At 42.4% G+C, this 24,148-nt stretch overlaps 1 long non-coding RNA gene across 1 annotated transcript in view; it reads right to left on the reverse strand.

The window, feature by feature from the left end:
* Positions 1–22,650, reverse strand: part of LOC309515617 — a 96,633-nt gene extending 73,983 nt beyond the window's left edge. The window contains exon 1 of the long non-coding RNA XR_014212577.1: positions 22,546–22,650. This is a non-coding gene — a long non-coding RNA (uncharacterized lncRNA). The remainder of the gene's footprint in view (positions 1–22,545) is intronic.
* Between the last annotated feature and the right edge of the window lie 1,498 nt (positions 22,651–24,148).

Here is a 24,148-nt window from a genome sequence, read left to right on the forward strand (position 1 = left end):
ATTCCACCCTTTAGGTCGAGATCACAAAGGAGATGGACTGAAAAGGAAGCTGCAAAGGCTACTCCGAAGCATTCGTCTCCATACCCCCCCCTCTTTTGTTTTGGTATCATTCTTGTGAATCACCTTTTACCACCCTAGTAGAAAAGTAATACATACAGAGTGAAGCAGCTATTTAATCTGGCTTTGGAGGGCTATGAATTTGCTGAACCAACTTTTAAAAGGGATACAAGAATGGGAGATGCGAGGAAGTCAGGAAAATATGTGAATTTTAGATATAAAATAAGAAAGAGGGAATTTTTGTGTTGTTTGTATATGCGTTTTTTTCTTTTTATGCATTTTTGTATTTTAGTATTTTAGTGCTTAATGTCTGTATTGTTGTATTTTGTAGTATGTATTGTGTGTTTTTATATCTTTTTTCTTTGTCCTTGTCCTTGTATTTTTTCTTCTATTGTTAAAACCCAATAAAAAACTTTATAAAAAAATTAATCTGGCTTTGGGAGAGGGAGGGAGAGATAGGACTACGGATGGGGACTAAATTCAACTTGATTGGGGTTATCATATTATTATTATTATTATTATTATTATTATTATTATTATTTGAAGTTATATACTGCCCTATACCCGGAGGTCTCATACAAACCAACCTAATTCACACTTTCCTAAACAATATGCAAGCCGAAACACAGCCATCCTTTGGAATTTACACTTCTCCGAATTTTGTGATGAATTTCTCCAACCAACTCAGGTGTGCAAAAATGCATGCTGTCAACGCATAAAGATGCACAGGCTACTGAGAGTCACATATAAAATGCAAAAGTGTGTGCTTCAGACAAAATTGCAAAAATGTGTATATTAGCAGAAATTTGCACTAAAATACTGCTGAATTTTCATGCTGACTTGAATATATCGTAAACTGATGCAAGTATGTGGAGAACTGAACTTAAGACCAGAAAAATCAGAAACTGAGGCAAACCAAAATTGTTCATTCCTAGGTGGGACTTTAGGGCCTCCCTATCTGTTCTGACACAACATTGTAGATGACACAACATTGATGGCAGAAAGTGAGGAGGAATTAAAGAACCTTTTAATGAGGGTGAAAAAAGAGAGTGCAAAATATGGTTTGAAGCTCAACAGCAAAAAAAAGAAGATCATGGCCACTGGTCCCATCACCTCCTGGCAAATAGAAGGGGAAGAAATGGAGGCAGTGAGAGATTTTACATTCTTGGGCTCCATGATCACTGCAGATGGTGACAACAGCCACGAAATTAAAAGACTCCTGCTTCTTGGGAACAAAGCAATGACAAACCTAGACAGCATCTTAAAAAGCAGAGACATCACCTTGCCAACAAAGGTCCGTATAGTAAAAGCTATGGTTTTCCCAGTTGTGATGTATGGAAGTGAAAGCGGACCATAAAGAAGGCTGATCGCCGAAGAATTGGTGCTTTTGAATTATGGTGGTGGAGGAGACTCTTGAGAGTCCCATGGACTGCAAGAAGATCAAACCTCTCCATTCTGAAGGAAATCAGCCCTGAGTGCTCATTGGAAGGACAGATCCTGAAGCTGAGGCTCCAATACTTTGGCCACCTCATGAGAAGAGAAGACTCCCTGGAAAAGACCCTGATGTTGGAAAGATGGAGGGCACAAGAAGAAGGGGACGACAGAGGACGAGATGGTTGGATAGTGTTCTTGAAGCTACCAGCATGAGTTTGACCAAACTGCAGGAGGCAGTGGAAGACAGGAGTGCCTGGCGTGCTCTGGTCCATAGGGTCACGAAGAGTTGGACACGACTAAACGACTAAACAACAAAATCTGTTCTGATAAAAGACTAGCAACTTTTCACTATTCCTATCTCTCTGTGCAGTGTACAAGGAAGAATTATGTTCTAAAATGACTTGGGGAAAGTTCACATAAAGCTTAATAACTAACACTGCAATTCTGTGTGTGACTATTTAGAAGAAAACTTTACTTTTTTATTTACAAACATATCTATACCACCAACAAATAAAAGGTAAAAAAGAACTCAGATAACAAGTACCATGGCGGTGAACAGTATAAAATCAATAAAACGACGGTATTGCACCTTGGATTTAGCATAAATTTTCAGAATTGGTGTTATGGTTTTCTCCCCTCCCTCCCTCCCTCTTTCTTTTGTTAAAGAAAGACATACTTTGTTAAAGTATGTCTGGAAAAAGATGAAAAAAGGAAAAAAGAAATTGGGAGACATATTTCGGCACAGCAGGGAAACAAAACCACTCAAAGCGTGAGATGCCTTTATGAAAACAATATTGTTATTTTGAATACTACCCAGCAGCATGAGAGGCGAGACATATGCCTTCCTGCCCAGGTTGGCATTTCTGCTAGGTTTCAAGCTATTCCTTGCAAAGTATGACACAACTGCTTAGCTGTTGGACCACCTCTTTCCAACAGAGGCTTTGGCAGAGTCCTGCCCACTGTGCTGCTCCTTCCCATCCACCTGCGTCTTGTCTCATTTGCAAAACAAGCAACTGAGAGGTTCCTGTGCAAAGAACCCCCACAGCGCCTCTCTTGCAGTTCACACTGTTAAAAGAACTACTTTGCATTTGTCTAGCCTCTGAGAAAGGGGATGAGAGACATAATATAAGTGAGGGAGTTCTTAGAATCAGGGCTCCTGCAGAGACCCAAATGACTTGCTCTTGAGGTCAAAACTGAACTCACAGGCTGCCATTTGCCTGCCTGTCTTACCTCCTGTGATCTGAAGATCAGATCGTTTTTGTCATAACCACCGCACCTGCACATTATTAATGATGTGGGAGAAAGGAGATCAAGAGCACACCTGCGTGGCTCTGATTTAGGAACCGTGCGTGATTCACCCCAATACGCACCTGCAGTTAATCTCCACACTAGTTTTATGCCAAGCCATAGAGCTGATGGACCTCATCACAGAACCAGCCTGGCTTGCTCAGTCTCTGTGGCAGGTGGCTGCCCATATCATAGGTCAAAACGGTACCTGCCTCTTCCAGCGACACAGTTTTTGTGCCTTTGTGTTGAACCAGGAGCCATGGCACCGAGGAAACAACTCCTAGATTCTCTTCCTGCTCTGTTATGTTCCAGCTTCCTGTCTTCCCAAAATAGAGGAGCCTGTATTTCAATTCAGCTGTAATACTCTGGCCAGAATATCCTATTGTATACAAATTACAGCAGGGATGCATTATATAACATTTCAAGGTGGAAACATCTGGTGAATGTAACTTCCTTTCTTCCTGGTTTAACTAAAGCCCAAGGGTGCCAACTTGAAAACAATATTGGGGGTGGGGGCAGTTAAGGTGGAATCTACACACATATAAAAAAACGCTGTGAAAATGCTTTTTTTAAAAAAAGTTTGGGGGGGAAATCATTGGATTTCCATAGCTCATTGTTGTCATCTAGTGTCACATTTGTATATTGCACTTTAAAACACACTTAAAACGTTTTATTTGCAGCTGTGTAGCTGAGCCCCAAGCCTCACCCTGCAAAATTGATCACAAGACGTGGCAGGCAGACACTATTTGAATGGTAATGCCCATTAATTTTGGGGTGGCCCGGGCCCCCTCAAATATTTTATTTGGGGAGGGCAAAGAGACCCCGGTCCCTAGGAGTTGGCTCCTATGCTAGGGTCTGAATGACCTGTGTCAAAACCCAAAAGTTTATCATGGCAGCCAATGCATCTCTCTTGCAGCTGAGGACTAAAATCAAAAGACTAACACCAACCGTTAGGCTGAACTGTGGGTCACTTTATTAAATTCAAACATTAGCAGTATTTGCAAAGGGAAAGTCCAGCCTCACCCTGAAGGCAGGTAGAGAGGCCTTCCTGCATCACCACCCCTCTAGGCCCTAAAACTCCCAGTAGATGAGGCTAGTTGTCCCCAAAGGTGCCCCATATCCAGCTGCCAGGCCCCCAAACCCTGAGCTACAGGACTTAGGAGCCACTCATCAGAACCTTTTTTATGTATGCTACAGCAGCAGCAAGAATTCTCATCGCAAAGCATTGGAAGACACAAGATCTACCCACCTTGGAAGACTGGCAGATGCAACTAATAGACTACATGGAGATGGCGGAAATGACTGGCAGAATCTGAGACCAGGGAGAGGAGTCGGTGGAGGAAGAGTGGAAGAAATTTAAAATTTATTTGCAGAAATATTGTAAAATTTTTGAATGTTGAGGACATTGAAATGAATTGCAGGGGCTTTAGCAACAAAGTAAAATGTAAGATGGGGTAAATAACAGATAAATCAATAGGATATGAAATTGCTGAATTAATTTTTAAAAGGGATACAAGAACGGGAGACGTGAGGAAGTCGGGAAAATAAGTTATTTGAAGATGAGAAATTAAGAAAGAGGGAATTTTTGTTTTTTGTTATTATATGTGCTTTTATCTTTTTTTCCTTTTTTGATGTGTTCAATGTTTGTATTTTTGTATTGTATTGTTTTTTGTGATTTTGTATTTTCTTTGTCTTGGTATATTTACTTGAATGTTTTTCTATTGTGAAAACTTAATAAAATATTTATATTTAAAAAAAAATAGGAGCCACTCATCACCCTTAAAGGTCATCTACCTACCTGCTGACGTACCTGCCGCTCTACTTCCCACACCCACCTGCCAAAGTGACCAGTCAACCTACAGTATTGGCCCAAATATAAGCCCCCCCCCAAAAAAAAAATTTGACTGTGGAAATTTAAAGTGTGGCTTAAATTCGTGACCTTACAAAAATTGGCTTTGATAGTATCGCTTGTAGGATTTTCTTCTACATTTGAAATTTATGGGTGTGAGTGCCTGTGGAATTTTAAGGGAGCAGATTATATTCAGGTATTGTCTTTTTTTCCCTCTCTCTCTCCCCCTACCCCCCTTGAATTTTAAAGATGTGGCTTATTTGCAGGTGTGGCTTATATTCAGGCCAATACGATATTTTAGAAACCACCAACCTGCTCCAGCCTGCCAAGTCAAATAGCCACCTGACCAAAAATTCCTGCTTGGCCCAGTGGGGAAATAAAGCAGCCCCTGAAAAGAGCAGAGGAGGCGGGGTGTATCTTGTGCCTATATGCACTTAGCTGCCCCCCACCCCACCCACAATGCCACACACAGCATGCTTGGTGTGAGGGTGCTCATTCGCCCTTGAGGAAGATAGCAGCTGGGGCTTCAACTGACAGCCATAGACACCCCTATAACCCAATATAGGACTGGGGATCAGCTTCAAAAAGTGAATTGCTAGGACTCTTCACTGCATTTAACTGTGAGTTATTCCTTTTTCTTTTACTCCTAACAGAAATAGTACCAGACACCAGCATTTGTGCCAAACCTGAATCTCATTGAAGTCAATTTTGCCATCAACTTCAAACAAAGCAGAACCACTCCCTTGCTTTTCACATCTCCCTTTAGTCTTTTTTTATTTTTTTTAAAAAACAAAAACCAGAAATCTACTTCAAGCATTTCCCCCGCTTTTTTCCTTGCTTACATAAAACATCACTTTGAAGTGATTCTGTGACCATGGTAATGACGAGATTCGTTTTGCATGCCTTCCATCTTGCTTTTAATATTGGAAGGAGATACAGGAATGTTTATCCTCCACATTAGGTTTTCATTCACAGAAAGTAATTGACAAGTGACTTCTGCGATTAAAACCACAATACAAAATTTATACCCACGCCTACTTACAATGACCTAGAGCGAATTAGCATGTCTGTGTCTGACTCACCAACAGACATGGATGGAATATCTACACACACTACAATTTTCACCATGGGATAAATTTTGAGCCCCCTCCCCTGACCATAATATACTGTGTGGGAAATGGCACACAATTGCGACTGACTACAGTAATAAGCGTTATATTTTATAATGAGCAATATACTGTACACACGTTTACATCACCTCTGTGGGAGTGTGTCTATAGGTGAATGGATAGTCATAGATAAAATATTTACCTCCCGTGTTTATGTCACATCAGGGAGACACCAAAAGCAGCTAATATCATGTGCATTTTTAAAATAACTATATAATAATTTAAACAAACGCTAAAACAGTAGACAAGCTGAAAATGTACGATTGTTGAAAGCTAAACATTCACAAACAGGTCGCTTCATAGGATCAAGAAAAATTCACTTAGCACAGGGGTCAGCAAACTTTTTCAGCAGGAGGCCGGTCTACTGTCCCTCAGACCTTGTGGGGGGCCAGACTATATTGGGTGTGTGTGGAATGAACGAATTCCTATGCCCCACAAATAACCCAGAGATGCATTTTAAATAAAAGGACACATTCTACTCATGTAAAAACACGCTGATTCCTGGACCGTCCGCGGGCCGGATTTAGAAGGTGATTGGGCCGGATCCAGCCCCCAGGCCTTAGTTTGCCTACCTATGACTTAGCATCTAATGCCATTGGATCTCCTGCAGCAAGGAGTTCCAGAGTTTAAGCACAGCAGCAGAGAAGACTCTCCTGGGTTCTTGGCGAGTGCAGTTCAGAAGATGGTGGGATAAATTGCAGTATCTCACCAGCATGATTGTCAAGGAGACAGTCTATACGGTATATCCTTTTCCCATCATCTGTGTGGTGCAGCTACATTGAGATTTCTCATTGTAATGTGTCAGCCTCAGAAAGTGTCTAGCAAAGTAACAGCAGCTCTGAGATCAGGCGTGCTTAATCAGCAGGGAATCTGTCTAGCCGACAAATCAAACAAGAACACAAGAGACATTGCACTAGCAGTTGAATAGCATTATAGCTCTGCCCCTGTTCATCCTGGAGAATCAAGAGGACCCTATCTAGAATGCCTCCTCCTCCCAAGTATGGCTTAGCCTAAGACACCCCCCTCCCCAGCAAAAGTGAGTTTTTCTAATCAGTTATTTGTGGGGATTTTGATTTACAAAACTCATTCTGCTAGGGGAAAATTATTGCTGCCTTTTTTCACAGTGCAAACCACTTCTGCCTGACGGTTTTCTATCATTTTCTGCGTGCCTAGCAACATTTCCTAAGTGTAGTCAATCATGTTATATTATTTTCCATTTTCTTTCCAGAAGTCATTGGCTATAGAATTGAGATGACACGGTGCTATTTTATGGCCCAGAAAATAGGTTCAGACTCTTTACATTTTTCAAGATCGGCTTTTGAGATGGCAGCAAGCGTGCCAGATTGTCTTCCTTTGGGTCCAGCTGCTTTGAGCTTGGTGCCACTTTCTGGCGACCCACCTCCTGTACATATTGATGCTTCTCCCAAACTTGTTTTAAAATTATACTGAAGCTTCAGGGGCATTCTAATCAGAGATGCAATTTTGCCTTTTGGCGTTCATTTCTCCACCCCCATCGTCCAAGCCAGACACTGAGGTCCAGCGCCGAGGGCCTTCGGAAACACTGGCAGAGGAATGGGGGTGCAGTGGGTGCGGTCTGCCCCGGGTGTCATCCCTGAGGGGGGTGACATCACCGCCCCGCCCCCTGTGACACTCGCCCCGCCCCCTGTGACGCTCACCCCGCCATCACATGAAGCTAGCCCCCCCTCCAGGTGCAAAGTATGCACGCCGCTCCGCGTGCCAGAGCGGCTAGCTCTGCCTCTGTCTGGTGGTTCCCTTACTGCAAAAAGCAAAGTTACAGGGAACGGGGCAGAGGGCCTTCTTGGTGGTGGCGCCCACCCTGCATAGCTGTCAACTTTCAGATTTGAAAATAAGGGATCAGCAGCCTCACCTGTCTCGGGGACAGTCTACGGGATATCTAACAATCCGGGATAGCAGCGGGAAGCAGCGGGAAACGGCGCTGGAATAAGGGAATTTCCCACAAAAAAAGGGAAGGTTGATAGCTATGCCACCCTGTGGAACACCCTCCATCATATGTCAAAGAAATAAACAACTATCTGACTTTTAGAAGACGTCTGAAGGCAGCCCTGTTTAGGGAAGTTTTTAATGACTGATGTTTCAATGTATTTTTAATATTCTGAGAGCTGCCCAGAGTGGCTGGGGAAACCCAGCCAGATGGGCAGGGTATAAATAAGTTATTAATGTTATTATTAGTATTATTATTATTTTCTTAATTCTCCAACAAAACTTCCAGGATGTACAAAACTGTCTGCACATGGTGGGCTTCCTGGGCAGTTTGGCAGAGATGAGAAGGAAATGGAACAATTTCAACCTAAAGGTATCACTTCTGCCAGGATTTGTTTCTGAGATATTCCTGCATATTTCAAAACAATGAAATGGAGAAGTCTGCCTGCATATGTTTTTATAATCCACCCCTTTCCTCTTTAGATCCTATTAGTGAGCATTTGTATTTGACTCCTGGTAAGTTAATAAAAATGTACAAGACAAGTACAAATATCTGCTGGGAAAAGCAGGCACCTTCTACCATATATGGTGTAAGGTACCAAAAGCATTCTGGGAAATGATATATAATGAATTGGAAAAAAAAGTTTAAAATAACTTTTGTTAAAAAAACAGAATCCTTTTTTATTAGGAATTGTAAGTACCAAGATCCCAAAGAAGAAAGGACTTTTTATGTATGCAACGACAGCTGCATGGATGCTACTAGCTCAGAGCTGGAAAGAAGACAAAGTTCCTACCAGAGAAGAATGGCAAACTAAGCTGTTGGACTACGCTGAAATGGCAAAACTGACCGGAAAGCTCAGAAACCAGGGAGACTAAAACTTTAATAAAGAATAAGAAAAAATATAATTTACTTGAGAGATCACTGTAAGCAGATGAAAGCATTAGCAGGATTACAATAACACTTGCAATGTACAAATAAAAAAATTCCTTCCAGTAGCACCTTAAAGACCAACTAAGTTAGTTCTTGGTATGAGCTTTCGTGTGCATGCACACTTCTTCAGATACTTTCGTGCATGCACACGAAAGCTCATACCAAGAACTAACTTAGTTGGTCTTTAAGGTACTACTGGAAGGATTTTTTTTATTTTGACTATGGCAGACCAACACGGCTACCTATCTGTACTTGCAATGTAGAAGATATTATGGACAAAACGGAGAGGCATAAAATTTGGATGATGAAATAATATGCAGTTGAAAAGGTTGATAATAGGACTCATGGAGAGGAAGGTGGGAAGTCCAGAGATTCAGAGAAATCTCTAAATATGGATAAGCATTTTCTATTGTTGTAACTCCACACTTGTAAAATCCAATGAAAATTATTTCAAAAAATAAAAAAGATCCTATTAGTGAGTTTGCTCTTTTTTATTTTTTAAAAACTTTTTCCTATTTCCTTCTTCCCCATTCCAAATGCTTAAGAACTTGAACAATCTTCTGTGGTGCTATAATGTTTGCCATTTATTTCCAGACCTGAGCTTTAATGAAGATTTTAGTGTTCTTTTTCGACTTTTGCCTTCCATTCTCCAAAAATGCCCATGTGTATAGGGAACCTATAATAAGAGACAGAAATTCTCTATAATAAAATGCCCATGTGTATAGGGAACCTATAATAAGAGACAGAAATTCAAGAGTAATTTGACTCTTTCCCCATTTCCTCTGTCTCTCTTTTTAAGTGCAGTGCAGTCCTATACATGGCTACTTAGAATTAAGCCTAATTACATCTAATCATGGTACTTCGTAGAGGGAAGGAAGTATAAGACTGCAGCCTTAGTGACACAAAATCTGGATTTTCTCTTGGGGTAAATACTTAATGAAGAATACTGTCCTTTAAGTAGACAAATCAGTTATGCAAATCAAGAAAAATATTTTTGGCAGTATTATATGTGTGTGTGTGTGTGTGTGTGTGTGTGTGTGTGTGTGTGTGTGTCTGTATAATATACTTTTCAGGTTTATACATTTCACTAATTTTATATATTTCACTAATTTTACAATCATTTTGACATTTCAAAACTTGACTTCCTTCCCCCCCTTTCTGTGGTTCCTTAAATTTGTTTTTAATATCTTCTGCATATCCAAATTAACTTTATTTGCTCATTTATTCATCTTTAAATATATACTCTTATGAAACTGCAGGTTGCTACAATAATCCTGCCAATGTTTTTATCGGTTTATCTGTTTATAATTTATCTGTGTGTGCATATATATATATATATTTGTACCAATCCCAACAGTCATAAAACATGACCAGAACATTAAACATCAACAAGATCAGCAATACAAAACGAGCAACAAGGATAATATACAGTGGTACCTCAGGTTAAGTACTTAATTCATTCCGGAGGTCCGTTCTTAACCTGAAACTGTTCTTAACCTGAAGCACCACTTCAGCTAATGGGGCCTCCCGCTGCTGCCGCACCACGGGAGCCCGATTTCTGTTCTCATCCTGAAGCAAAGTTCTTAACCTGAAGCACTATTTCTGGGTTAGCGGAGTCTGTAACCTGAAGCGTATGTAACCTGAGGTACCACTGTACTAGCAAAAATGAACCAAAAGCACAACAACCCTTTACTGGATTCATTGAACAATGTATTATATTTTGTAAACTCCAAGTGAAAAAATAGATCTATGCAATTATCATGGCTACGAAGTGATTTATCCTTTTTTAAAAAAAAAAATGCTCTTGCTTACATGATTGTGGAATTAAACAACACGAAACAAATAAGACACTCTGTTTCATTGAAAAAGCATCTGTGATCAGAGTACTCTAATTGATATTGGATAAAAGTTGTTTCCGGCATAAACAGGGTCATCCACTTAAGCTGCCTTGGAATGGTGCTTGGCATTCTCCCGAGTTCAGCAGCGATTGCTTTAACCTACAGCTCCAAAAATGTCCATAGCAACCCACTTGTGTAATTTTATGGCGTCCAGGGTCAACTGAGGGCAGCCAGCCACAAAGCAAGGAAATAGGCTATGTATCTTGCACAACGTGCTCTTACACTCCTCCTAAAACTGGTCAATATGATGTATCATAGATCCTCAGATACCTTGATCATTTGCAGCATCATAGTATGTGCTGATGCCAGGAATCTCTCAAGTCAAAAGTACAAGTTGCTGAGCAGAATAAGGAATGAAGGAAGACATAATCGTGGCTGCTGTTGTTATTGTTGTTGCCGTCAGTAGACATTCTATAGCACTTTCAAGTGTTCAAAGCTCTTAACACGCATTTTGTAGTTGCAAACCTTGCAACAAAACTACAAAATATGTGAGGATGTTTATCCTCCCACTCAACAGGAAGACTGAGGGTGACAAACAGTGACTTGCCTATGGCTGCAAAGGGTCAGCTCTATTAAACACAATGGGGCTTATTTCTGTGTAAGTATGTGTAGGATTTCGCCAAAGAATTGATGCTTTTGAATTATGGTGCTGGAGGAGACTCTTGAGAGTCCCATGGACTGCAAGAAGATCAAACCTCTCCATTCTGAAGGAAATCAGCCCTGAGTGCTCACTGGAAGGACAGATCCTGAAGCTGAGGCTCCAATACTTTGGCCACCTCATGAGAAGAGAAGACTCCCTGGAAAAGACCCTGATGTTGGGAAAGATGGAGGGCACAAGGATAAGGGGATGACAGAGGACGAGATGGTTGGACAGCGTTCTTGAAGCTACCAGCATGAGTTTGACCAAACTGCGGGAGGCGGTGGAAGACAGGAGTGCCTGGCGTGCTCTGGTCCATGGGGTCACAAAGAGTCAGACACGACTAAACGACTAAACAATAACAACATGTGTAGGATTGCTGTTTGTGGCAATGTGCCCTATTGTCATGGCCTACCTTGGTCTGCCTGCAACGACACGTGCACGACACATCTCATTTTTCTTACTACACCCAGGCATAAAACAATAGTTTTGTCAGCTCATTTTAATGTTTTACCCTCTAAGATCCTAGAAGAAAGATTTCCCAAAGGATAGGTTCTGTCCTTGTAACTATTCAGAGATTGAAAGAGTCTCTCGTGTATTCTTCTGCTGAAGATTCTATCAAGAGGTTAGAAAATGCATAATTTATCCTCTTATGTGTTTTCCTGGTCTATTCTTAAGAGACCCTTTTGAGTAGCTTCCTTGAGAGGATGAATAAACCTATTACCAAAGAGGTGACAACATATCTGAATGTTGTTATATCTTCTAGACCTGCCATGATGGTTAGTTCCTGATTTGTCACTGCTAATAATTAATACAGTAGACGCTCGGGTTGCGAACGTGATCCGTGCAGGATGCATGTTTGCAGCACATCTGTGCACCCGCGGGTTCCGATTCGGCACTTCTGCACATGCACGACTGCTGAAACCCGGAAGTAACCCATTTCAGTACTTCTGGGTTTCGGCGAAAAAATGCAACCTGAAGCATCCGTAACCCAAAGTATGACTGTAATTGGTTCTACTAAGGCTGATAGTCTGCATTTATAGGCTGTCCTTTGTTTACTGGTCCGTTGACCATTATAAACATTTGATGACTTACTAGGAAATAAACTCCATTGCACAGGATTGTGCCGCATGGGCAGCTATGGAGCTCATGGAATATGAGATGCAAACTGGAGACTTCTAGCTACATATATCAATGTCTTAGCTGCCACACTCCACTAGCTCTCTAAGAAGACCTGCTATTTATTCTCTAAGGATCATGAATATGTACATGCCCATAGAAGGCACAGGGAAATCCAGTGACAAATTATATACAGGCAGCAGAGGCTCACCAGGTGGGGAAGAGTCATAGGCAATAGCCTCTTGACAGGGGCGTTACTGCCATTTACTGAGGTTAGGCAGTGAAGCTTGAGCAAGGATAGCTCATTGGTTAGAGCAGACTTCCTCAACCTCGGCCCTCCAGATGTTTTGAGACTACAGTTCCCATCATCCCTGACTACTGGTCCTGCTAGCTAGGGATCATGGGAGTTGTAGGCCAAAAACATCTGGAGGGCTGAGGTTGAGGAAACCTGGGTTAGAGTGTGGTGCTGATAACACCATCACCAAGGTCACATGTCCCTAAGGGACCTATATTCATGCATTGCAGGGGGGTGGCCTAGATCAGCCTTTCTCAACCTGTGGGTCCCCAGATGTTGTTGAACTACAAGTCCCATCACCCCTAGCTAGCAAGGCCAGAGCTCAGGGATGATGGGAGTTGTAGTCCAACATCCCTGGGGACCCACAGGTTGAGAACTGCTGGCCTAGATGATCGTCAGGGTCCCTTCCAACTCCAAGCACACCAGCAGTTCAGCACTCCTGCCAGTGCACTCACACAGCCCCAACCTCACTGCCACCTCGACCCTCTCCTTCCCAGTGAGCGGTAGTTGACCCCCCTGCCAGCAGGCTATTGCTATGACTCCACCAGGCGAGCCACTCAGATACACAGCTACACCCAGCTTCTTGCAAACAAATACAAATAGATTCTCACCTTTGCCAGCAGATCTTATGTTCTTAAAGGAATAGGGACCCCTGACCATTAGGTCCAGTCGTGACCGACTCTGGGGTTGCGGCGCTCATCTCACTTTATTGCCGAAGGAGCCGGCGTACAGCTTCCGGGTCATGTGGCCAGCATGACTAAGCCGCTTCTGGCAAACCAGAGCAGCACACGGAAGTGCCGTTTACTTTCCCGCCGGAGTGGTACCTATTCATCTACTTGCACTTTGACATGCTTTCGAACTGCTAGGTTGGCAGGAGCAAGGACCGAGCAACAGGAGCTCACCCCGTTGCGGGGATTTGAACCACTGACCTTCTGATCGGCAAGTCCTAGGGCTCTGTGGCTTACACCGTAGAGTCATGCCTATGCCGGTGATATACCAGTGGCAAAACCAAACGAAAGCACTGTGAATAGGAGGGTTCTAGGTTCTAGGTATGCACTAGAGCAGGGATAGGCAACCTCGGCCCTCTCGGACTTCTGTTTCAGTGTATCTGAAGAAGTGTGCATGCATACTCAGAACAAACTTAGTTGGTCTCTAAGGTGCTACTAGACAATTTTTAAATTTTTTTGTATATTTCAACTGTGTGAGACCAACACAGCTACCTACCTGAATCTCGGCCCTCCAGATGTTTTGACACTACAATTCCCATCATCCCTGACCACTTGTCCTGTTAGCTAGGGATGATGGGAGTTGTAGTCCCAAAACATCTGGAGGGCCGAGTTTGTCTATGCCTGCACTAGAGTAGCTCTCCTTTGCTAGTTAGTCTAAGGTAAATTTACTACATAGGATAGCTCCCTAAGATCTAAAGCAGGGATGTAGAACCCATGGCCTTCCAGGTGTTGTTGGAACTGTAGCCAGCACAGCCAATGGTCAGGAATGATGGGAGTTGTAGTCTAGCAACTTCTAGGCAGCCACAAGTCCCCCACTGCAAACAGGCTTTCCAACACTTTAGATATGGGCCATTTAGCAAATAATCATAATTAACTCATAACTGGTTCCCTAATTAGCCATGCTGGCAGTTTGCTAAGCAGAAGATACCTCAATTAGATTTTTTTATTGGGAAAAAAATAGAATAATGCTTCAGTCTCCAGTTCAGCACAATCTGCAGTTAAAGCAAAGCATAATGAAGTGTTTCCATTTTACTTTCACATATAAAATATGATCTAAATAACTACAAATGTTTAAAAAATACACACTGGCTTTCTCCATAGCTGTCAAGCGTCCCTTATTTGGCGGGACAGTCCCTTATCCCAGCGCCATGTCCCGCTGCTGTCCCTTATTGATGATGTCCCTTAAATTTCCCATGTTTCAAAGGAAGCAGCTCCTCTCCCTCCCTCCCTGCCGGCCAGGGAGGAGGGAGGCTCCAACTGTGTTGCTTGGCTGTGTTGCTCACCCAATAAGGAGTCTAATAATAATAATAATAATAATAATAATAATAATAATAATAATAATAATATCTTTATTGTCATTGCCCCCTTCGGGGACAACGAAATTACTTGACTGCTCCATAAAAACACTAATTAAACAATACAGTATAATACAGCAAGGGAGATTAGATTACTTTCAAAGTCCGGGCTTCCCATTCAGGGCCGAGATCGCTCTGGAGAAGAAGCTGTTCTTAAGACGGCTCATTCTTGTCTTCATCGTCCTGTATCTCCGTCCCGACGGCAAGAGCTCGAAGAGACAGTGACCAGGATGCGATGGATCTTTTACTATGTCCAGTGCCTTCCTATGGCACCTTGTGGCATAAATCTGCTCTAAGGTGGAGAGTGGGCAGCCAACAATGCTCTCTGCTGCCTTAACAACCCTGCATAACCCCATCTGGTCCTGGGTAGTACAGCTTCCGTACCACACACATAAGCCATAAGTGAGCACACTCTCAATGGCACAGTGATAGAAGGCAAGCAGCAGTTTCTGCGGAAGATGGTTTTTCCTTAGTATTCTCAAAAAGTACAGTCTCTGCTGTGCCTTCTTCACAAGCCCCCTTGTGTTGACACTCCAGGACAGATCCTCTTGTAATTCAATGCCCAAAAATCTGAACGTTGTTACCCTCTCCACACAGACCCCATCAATCAGAAGTGGCTAGACGTTGCTCTTCTGTCTCCTGAAGTCCACCACAAGCTCCTTTGTCTTCCTTGTATTTATGAGCAAGTTGTTAGCTCTGCACCACTCTATCACCCGCTAAGAACGACTGGGGGTGGAGCTTGCATGCCTTGTGCCGATCAAATCGACCGCGTTGCCTGGGGACTCGCCTTTGCTCAGCGCTTCCCAGTGGAGAGGTGAGGGTGATTTTCCTTGCTGCATCCCCTTTGCTGGGTTGCTGCGCTATGGGAACCACCACTTGAGGCTTCATTTGGCTGCTGGTTGACTAAAATCCCTTATTTTGGCTGCTGATCCCTTATTTTTGAGGCTGCTGGTCCCTTATTTTCAAATCTGTAAGTTGACAGCTATGGCTTTCTCATTGTTTACTTTCATAGTGGGAAAAGCAGTGATGAGGGTTCCAATATTTGTCCTGTCCCAAATTTTCCACAGGTCAGAAGATACCCCGATCCTTATTTTGGGCCATTTATCAGTGCCTTAAATTTGACTGCACCTGGAAACACTCATCACTCATGCTTTTGTGATAACAGCCATTATGTTCTGGGACGTAGGGAATTTCAAAGAAGCTCAATACAGACAAAAAGCAACATGAATCGCATAACAAATGGAGCCCCATTTTCACCGAAGTTCTATTCTGCAGAGTGGTGATTGCGATCCCAGAAATCTCTTCAGTAGCGCATAATCCTATCACTTAGCTTAAATTGAACTTTGTAAATCCTTGCTACCTAAACAGTCTGCCTGGTAATCTTCACTTCATGACTGAATCACCACCTATGTTATCACAGAAATATTAAGAGAAAGGATGAAACCCCGCCGTATAGCCACTCTCATAATAAGCATATTAGTATTAAGCTTACTATGCCGCAACCTGTCCCAGGTGATGGACTGATGATGCTGGAGTAATGAAAATGGAACCATCATAATTAATATTTTTTTAATTTTAAAAAAGTGCAAGTTTCACCCTGCCCTTATCCAAAGTCTTGGAGTAGACAAAAATAGCATTAAATGAATCAATATAAAATTGATGTATTAAAATTGGTTAGATCATTAGCGTCACAATCATGCTTTCTCCGAAATAAGTCACAATGTACCGGGTATTCAGTGGTCCTTACGCCTAGCTACAACTGCATAGGATTGCTGCCTAAATGTGCTTTAAAAAAACTGACTTAGACCCAGTCACCAGAAATGACAACTTATACAGTAGTACCTTGGGTTAAGTACTTTATTTGTTCTGGAGGTCCGTTCTTAACCTGAAACTGTTCTTAACCTGAAGCACCACTTCAGCTAATGGGGGCTGCTGCTGCTGATGCCATGCCACCAGAGCACGATTTCTGTTCTCATCCTGAAGCAAAGTTCTTAACCCAAGGTACTATTTCTGGGTTAGCGGAGTCTGTAACCTGAAGCGTACGTAACCTGAAGCATCTGTAACCCGAGGTAGCACTGTATATAAATTCCTTCGAATAAATTTCAGCAGACACTCAGAATTAGGCTTTGATTATAACTGGCAATTTAATCATCTACAGTGGTACCTCAGGTTAAGTACTTAATGCATTCTGGAGGTCCATACTGAACCTGAAACTGTTCTTAACCTGAAGTACCACTTAAGCTAATGGGGCCTCTTGCTGCTGCCGCACCGCCAGAGCCCGATTTCTGTTCTCATCCTGAAGCAAAGTTCTTAACCTGAAGCACTATTTTTGGGTTAGCGGAGTCTGTAACCTGAAGCATATGTAACCTGAAGCGTATGTAACCCGAGGTACCACTGTATTGACAAGGTGGAACATGTGTAGAAGAGGGCAGCTATGCCAACTTGAATAAAATGGGGGGGGGACCCAGCTAAGCCCCACCCTGCATAAACGATTGCATAACATGGTGCGTGCACACCATTTGAAAGGCCATGCCCATCAACTGGGGGGTGCCCCCCTCAAATATTTTATTAGGGGCACCAAAGACACCTCGGCCCCTAGCAGTTGGATCCTATGGTGACCACGATGACCAAGGCTCTGGAAAGCAAGCCTTATGAGGAATGGTTGAGGGAGTTTGGTATGTTTAGCCTGGAAAAGATGAAGAAGAAGAAGAAGAGTTGGATTTGATATCCCGCCTTTCACTCCCCTTCAGGAGTCTCAAAGCGGCTAACATTCTCCTTTCCCTTCCTCCCCCACAACAAACACTCTGTGAGGTGAGTGGGGCTGAGAGACTTCAGAGAAGTGTGACTGGCCCAAGGTCACCCAGCAGCTGCATGTGGAGGAGCGGAGACGCGAACCCGGTTTCCCAGATTACGTGACTACCGCTCTTAACCACTACACCACACTGGCTCTCCAGTGAGAGACTGAGAGGAGATACGTTAGCCATCTTCAAACATCTCAGGAGCTGACAGATGGAAGATAGAGCAAGCTTGTTTTCTCCTGCTCTGGAGGCTAGGACCTGAACCTATGGATTCAAATTACAATAAAGGAGATTCTGACTAAACATCAGGAAGAACTTTCTGGCAGTGAATGCTGTCAGTGGAACAGTCTCCCTCAGGAGGTTGTGGACTCTCCTTCCTTGGAGGTTAATAATAATAATAATAAATTTTATTTATACCCCACCCTCCCCAGCCAAGACTGGGCTCAGGGTGGCTAACACCAGATATAAAAACAAATTGATTGAAATACAACTTAAAAACAAGATTAAAATACAACATTAAAACATTAAAATACAGCCTCATTTCAATGGAATCTCAGATCAAGCAGAGGTTGGATGGCCATATGTCATGGATGCTTTGAGATTCCTGCATTGCAGGGGCTTGGACAAAATGGCCCTCAAGATCCCTTCCAGCTCTACAATTCTATGATTTTATGAGTCTATGATCAATGGCTACTAGTCATCATGACTATATGACTATATCATGACTTCAGTACCAGCTGCTGGAAGTCATGACTCATAAGCAGGCGAACGCTATTGAGCTCATGTCCTACTTAGAATCATAGACATCTGGTTGGTCACTGTGAGAACAGAATGCTAAATAAGATAGGCCATTGCTCTGGTCTGTTAGGGATCATCATGTTCTCCAAGTCTTAGGGCAGCTGCTATGAATGCTTCTTAAATGCTGGTTGCTACAAAAAAAAGAGGATCCTTTGGCTTGGTCACAGAGTTTGCAGTCTGACACAACAGTACCCTAGGAAACGACATGGACCTCTTTTCAGCCCATGCATGATTTGATGAATCTTCCAACATATGAACAAATCGTAATTAAAAAAATATCCAGAATGATTTTGATAGTGTTTACTTTTGAAAGAAGTTTAATGGTATCAAATGGTTTAAATGTTGCTTTCTAATTAAGTTAAAAATCAACTTTCTGTAACTATTTTTTATTTTAAAAAAAACCTGGTAATTCAGTATGTACAAGCTACATAATGAAGCTTTGAATATGATGACAAAGCTCAATGGCTCGCAATGCAAAAATATTTTTCATCTTTATGTAATCAAAGGGGGGGAGAATTGATTGTCCCAGAATCTTAATTAAGTTTCATTCTCAAGTTCTGGCACGAAAATTATTTTGAATTGGTTTACTGTAATTTAGCTGATGTCATTAAGACTAATGAATGAGAAGTTAAAGAAATTACATAATGTCCCACCACTCAAGGAAATATGGAATAAGTTATCCACTGTACAGTGCATAGGAGCCAACTCGTAGGGGCTGAGGTCCCTTCAGTCCGTCGCAATAAAATATTTAAGGGGGCTGCCCCCCCAACTGAGGGACACTGCCATTCAAGTGGTGTACATGCGTGGCATCTTGTGATTGATTGTGGAGGGTGGGGCTTACAGCTCCCAAACCTGTTATTTACAATCCCTGTGTCAGCGCCCAGCATATGTGGACAGCTGCCAGGGTCCAAATACCCATCACAGTGACTACCTACCTAGGCTGGGTCCTCCCCTCAGCGCTGCTGATAGCACCTGCCGCCGCTTGAGCCGCCTGACAGTATGGGTAACAGCCCGACTAGTGCTGGGAGCTGAGCAACAGATGCTACTGCACTGTGGGAGATTTATACAGTGATACCTTGGTTCTCAAACACCTTGGTACTCAAACGCCTTGGTTCCCAAACGCCAAAAACGGGGAAGCAAGCGTTCTGGTTTTCAAATGTTTTTGGGAAGCTGAACATCCAATGCAGCTGTTGGCTATTGTTTCTGGGAGCCTGCACCAATCAGAAGCTGTGCCTTGGTTTTCGAACAGTTCTGAAGTCAAACGGACTTCTGGAATGGATTAGGTTTGGCACTTTTGCTTTTGCTATTTATTTTTGCTTTTTTGTTTTTTGAGGCTTTTTCAATTTATTTGTTTTTGTGACTGTGTGGAACCCAATTCAGCTACTGGTGGATTGATTATGTGACTGCAGAAATGGATAAAAGCCCCCATCCAAACAATGACTATCATCAGTGCAGGTAAGAAAGAAAAAATTAAAAATTTTATCATCTACAATACTGTCTTATTTATTTTATAGTACAGTGATTATTGCTTTCATTTTATGGATCAATTGTATCGTTATATAGTAAAATTCATGTTAAATTGCTGTTTAATGGGTTGTTTTTAAAAGTCTGGAACAGATTAATCCGTTTTGCATTGCTTTCTATGGGAAAGCGTGCCTTGCTTTTGGAACGCTTTGGTTTTGGAACGGACTTCCAGAACGGATTAAGCTTGAGAACCAAGGTACCACTGTATTGCAGTTCTTATGCTTTCCTTGGGCTCATATAGCATTGAGATTCTCAGCACTCATCAGCTTCTATCCCAACAGCACAGATGCCACGCAAAGTGAATCTATCTGGGAAGGAGGGGTGACTGAGAACTGCAGCAAGGCCAGAGCCATTGCAGGTGGGGGACCACTGTCTCCGAGGGCATGGGAGGGAGGGGCTTGGTTCAGGAAGGCAGCTACAGACTGAGGGCCTGAATAAAACAGGCTGACGGGGAATTGTCTAAAGACAAGGACTGGGGAATGCATTCTGTGGCAGACCAGCTTCTTTCCAATGGAGAGCTGGAGGGGGAAGAGTCACTCCACCCTTGTCCACAGCATGTTCAGAAACAGAGAGAAAGACAGGAGCTGAACAGCTTAGGAAGGAGTTAACCAGTTATGAGATAATGACAAGAGAACCGGAAGGGAGGGGGCAGCTAGTTGAGACGTCATTTGAGAGTGTGGTGGACTCCCCCCTCCTCACCATGGACTCGGAGGTCCGAACCTATCAGAGAGCAAGGAGTCAGAGGGAGGGAGGGACTTCCTGTTGGCACCTAAAATGCTGTGGAAGTCAGAAGGAGGATTTAGAGTAGCCAACTGCCCTCCTTGCAGAGAGTTGTATATTTGTGCTTGCAACATGATGCTGTAATAAAAGGACTATAAATATATCAACTGCACTTTAATTCCTTTCTGTGAAGTTACAGAAAGGAGGGGAGGACTCTCCATGCCTGACACATGCTGTCATTGGACAACAGTAACCATTAGGTGGAGCTGTCTGGAGCCTTGAAAATTTGGAATGTCTGCAGCAATCCTTTGAAAGTTCTTACTCTTATGCATGGGGCATAGGAACAGGCGGCCTCAACATATAGTCCTGCTAAACAAAGAAAGACTCCTGACTTTGTTAGGCACCCTAAGGGTCACCGATTCCACCCCCACTGCATTTACCTGGGAGTAAGGCCCCTGACATTCAACAGGTCTTACTCTGGAGTAGGAATGCATAGGATTGCAAGGCATGTGAAATGCCGAAGGTATCAGCTACTACAACAGAATAAAATATAGCACAGCAAATGTTTATTACATGTTTATAAGACTGATTAGTCAAGTACATATTGGCAAGAGGTTGTGGATATTATCCAACGTTTTACGTTCTTAGGAATACCCCATACTTCTTCTTGATTTATTGAAATACTCAGTTCCATCAAATGGTAGGCGAGATGTGGCAAATCTCTTAACTGTTTGGGCCAAATGATGCAAATTCCCACAGAACCCCATAAATATGGTGCACCATTGCTATATAATTTGTGGACACAAAAGTATCTAAGAAGGGATTTTCAATATAGATGCTGTGTTTGCAAAATAGTGGAATTTTTAGCTTATTTTCTTTTAGCCAACTAGCTTTGATTTAATGTGACAATCAGATGAGAAAGGGGGGGGGAGCTAAAACTTTAACTTACAGTTGAATCTCACACCAAGAACCTTGGTATCCATCAAAAGTATATGGCAGGAGCTGAATTTATTGTGCAGCTCTTCCTCAAGAAGATAGCAGGACACATTTCATGCCGCAAATAATGACATGGGGTAATTCAATGTAATACAGCTGACTCAAACATAATAAACACTGCATCTGGTCTCTTCCCTCCCCCCCTCTAAATAAAAAAAAGATAACCTCTGCATCTGTGGAACAGAGATTGTCGATGCAATTAATTGCAACCCACAAATATTCGGTGCTGGGTAAAAAGTGTGCATGTCTTCAGTAACAGCAAAGAAAATAGCTTTTCCAAGACACGTCCTACGTGGCACACAGACCCATCATCCATCACCAAGGACAGTTTAGCAAGGGTGATGCACCTTTCTCCTGACCCACTGGCACTGGCGGAGGAAGGGGGTGTGGGGGTGGTCCGCCCCGAGTGTCATCCCTGAGGGGGGTGGCATCACAGCCCTGCCCCCCTGGTATGCTCACCATGGGCGGCGCCCCCTTAGCTCCGCCTCTGCCCACTGGGGAGGCCCTCTGACCACAGACTTCCCTCTCTGATCAGAGATAGGAAAGTATACAGTGTCCAACAGCTTCTCTGCCCCCCATCCCAGGAGCTTACAACTACTCCAGTCCTTGGGGAAAAGGTACTGAAATCAGCCGTACTTCCTTCTGAATAAACATTTTATTTACAGCGGTACCTCAGGTTATAGATGCTTCAGGTTACAGACTCTGCTAACCCAGAAATAGTACCTCGGGTTAAGAACTTTACCTCAGAATGAGAACAGAAATCGTGCGGCGGCGGCGCAGCAGCAGCGGGAGACCCCATTAGCTGAAGTGGTGCTTCAGGTTAAGAACAGTTTCAGGTTAAGAACGGACCTCTGGAACGAATTAAGTTCTTAACCTGAGGTACCACTGTACTTGCTTTTTAAAAAAGTATTTATGTACCACCTATGGCAATCCATCTCCAGGCAAGTGAACAAGTCAGAAATGATAACAACCATAAAATCACACATACCCTGCAAGTGTCCCTATTTTCCAGGGACAGCCCTATCCAGGCTTCTGAGTTGATCCCAGAATGTCCCTGTTTCCCCCAGCAGTGGTGGCTGTGAGGGAGCAACCCATTGCCTCCCCATGGCCTTGTGCAGCTCACAGCAGCTGCTGGAGAGTGGTTGAGGAGGAGGGAAAGCTGCCGCCGCCGAGACCCAGCCCCGAGTCACGAGCTAGCTCTGAGCTGACTGCAACTGATAATCCAAAGGTCAGCATTAACTGATTCCAAATACTGAACACCAGAAGGCAGTTGAGTGACAGGTGTGTTTTTCAATAAGCCATGAAATATCACTGACATTTGTCGGAGCTCTGAGGATGGAGGCCACCACTGTGGCACAACCAAGAGGGCCATCACAGCTGAACGCAATACTAAGAAGGTGAAGTGGGTGTTATAAGGAAATTGGTCTATGAGGTGTGGGATAAATATAAAAACCTATTAGAACAAAGACACAGTGGTGGCTCTCTTCACTTGAAGCAATATCAGTAGAAAAAATAAATATGAGAAACGATTGGGTAACTTAATAGAGGTAGGTCAAGATTTAAAATTAAGGAGGTATGAAGAAATAAGAGGACTGATAACCGATTGGCTGCAATATCACCAGCTTAATGAAGTGTTTAAGTTGGATAAAAATAATGGTTCTTCACATGAAACTTCCCGATTCGAAAAAAGAGTTGTTGAAAAATAAAAACAAATTAATTTCCAAAATGTATAAACTTTTATTGGATTGGAAAATAATAATAATAATAATAATAATAATAATAATAATAATAATAATAATAATATAATAATAATATAATAATAATATAATAATAATAATAATAATAATAATAATAATAATAATAATAATACCTCACCCTCCCCAGCCAAGACCAGGCTCAGGGTGGCTAACAATCAATAATAAAAACAAGTTGATTGAAATACAACTTAAAAACAAGATTAAAATACAACATTAAAACATTTAAATGCAGCCTCATCACAGGAGGAGAAAATGAAAGATGAACAGTGATGATACACTGGGTGAGGGATTTCGGTTATAATATTAAGTTAGCAGCGTGGGAGAGATTATGGATTACAGATTTGAAATTTACAGCATGTTATATTTTGAAATAAAACCACATGAACATGATGGAGCATTGGTACTGAACTCCTAGTAAATTAGCTAAAATGTATACATCAAATTCTAATATGTGCTAGAAATGTAAAGAAAAAGAGGGCACCTTTCGTCATATGTGGTGGTCATGTAAAGTGATTAAAGCTTCCTGGGAGCTTTTAATGAGTTGAGGGGAAATGTTGAAAATAACATTTTCTAAGAAATAGAAGCTTTTCTTTTAGGAATTTTAGGTCTGGAGATTCCGAAGGACCAGAAGAAATTATTCATGTATGCAACTGCAGCTGCCCGAATGTTGCTGGCTCAGAGATGGAAAGAAAATACAGTTCCAACCAAGGAGAAGTGACAGCTAAAACAAATGAACTATGCTGAACTGGCAAAATTTACAGAAAGAATCAGGAGCCAGGAAGAATCAAGCTTCAACAAAGAATGGGGGAAGTATATAATGTATTTGAAAAATTA

The sequence above is a fragment of the Podarcis vaucheri genome (genome assembly GCF_965113315.1).
Source record: "Podarcis vaucheri genome assembly, chromosome: 12".
Classification (NCBI taxonomy): domain Eukaryota; kingdom Metazoa; phylum Chordata; class Lepidosauria; order Squamata; family Lacertidae; genus Podarcis; species Podarcis vaucheri.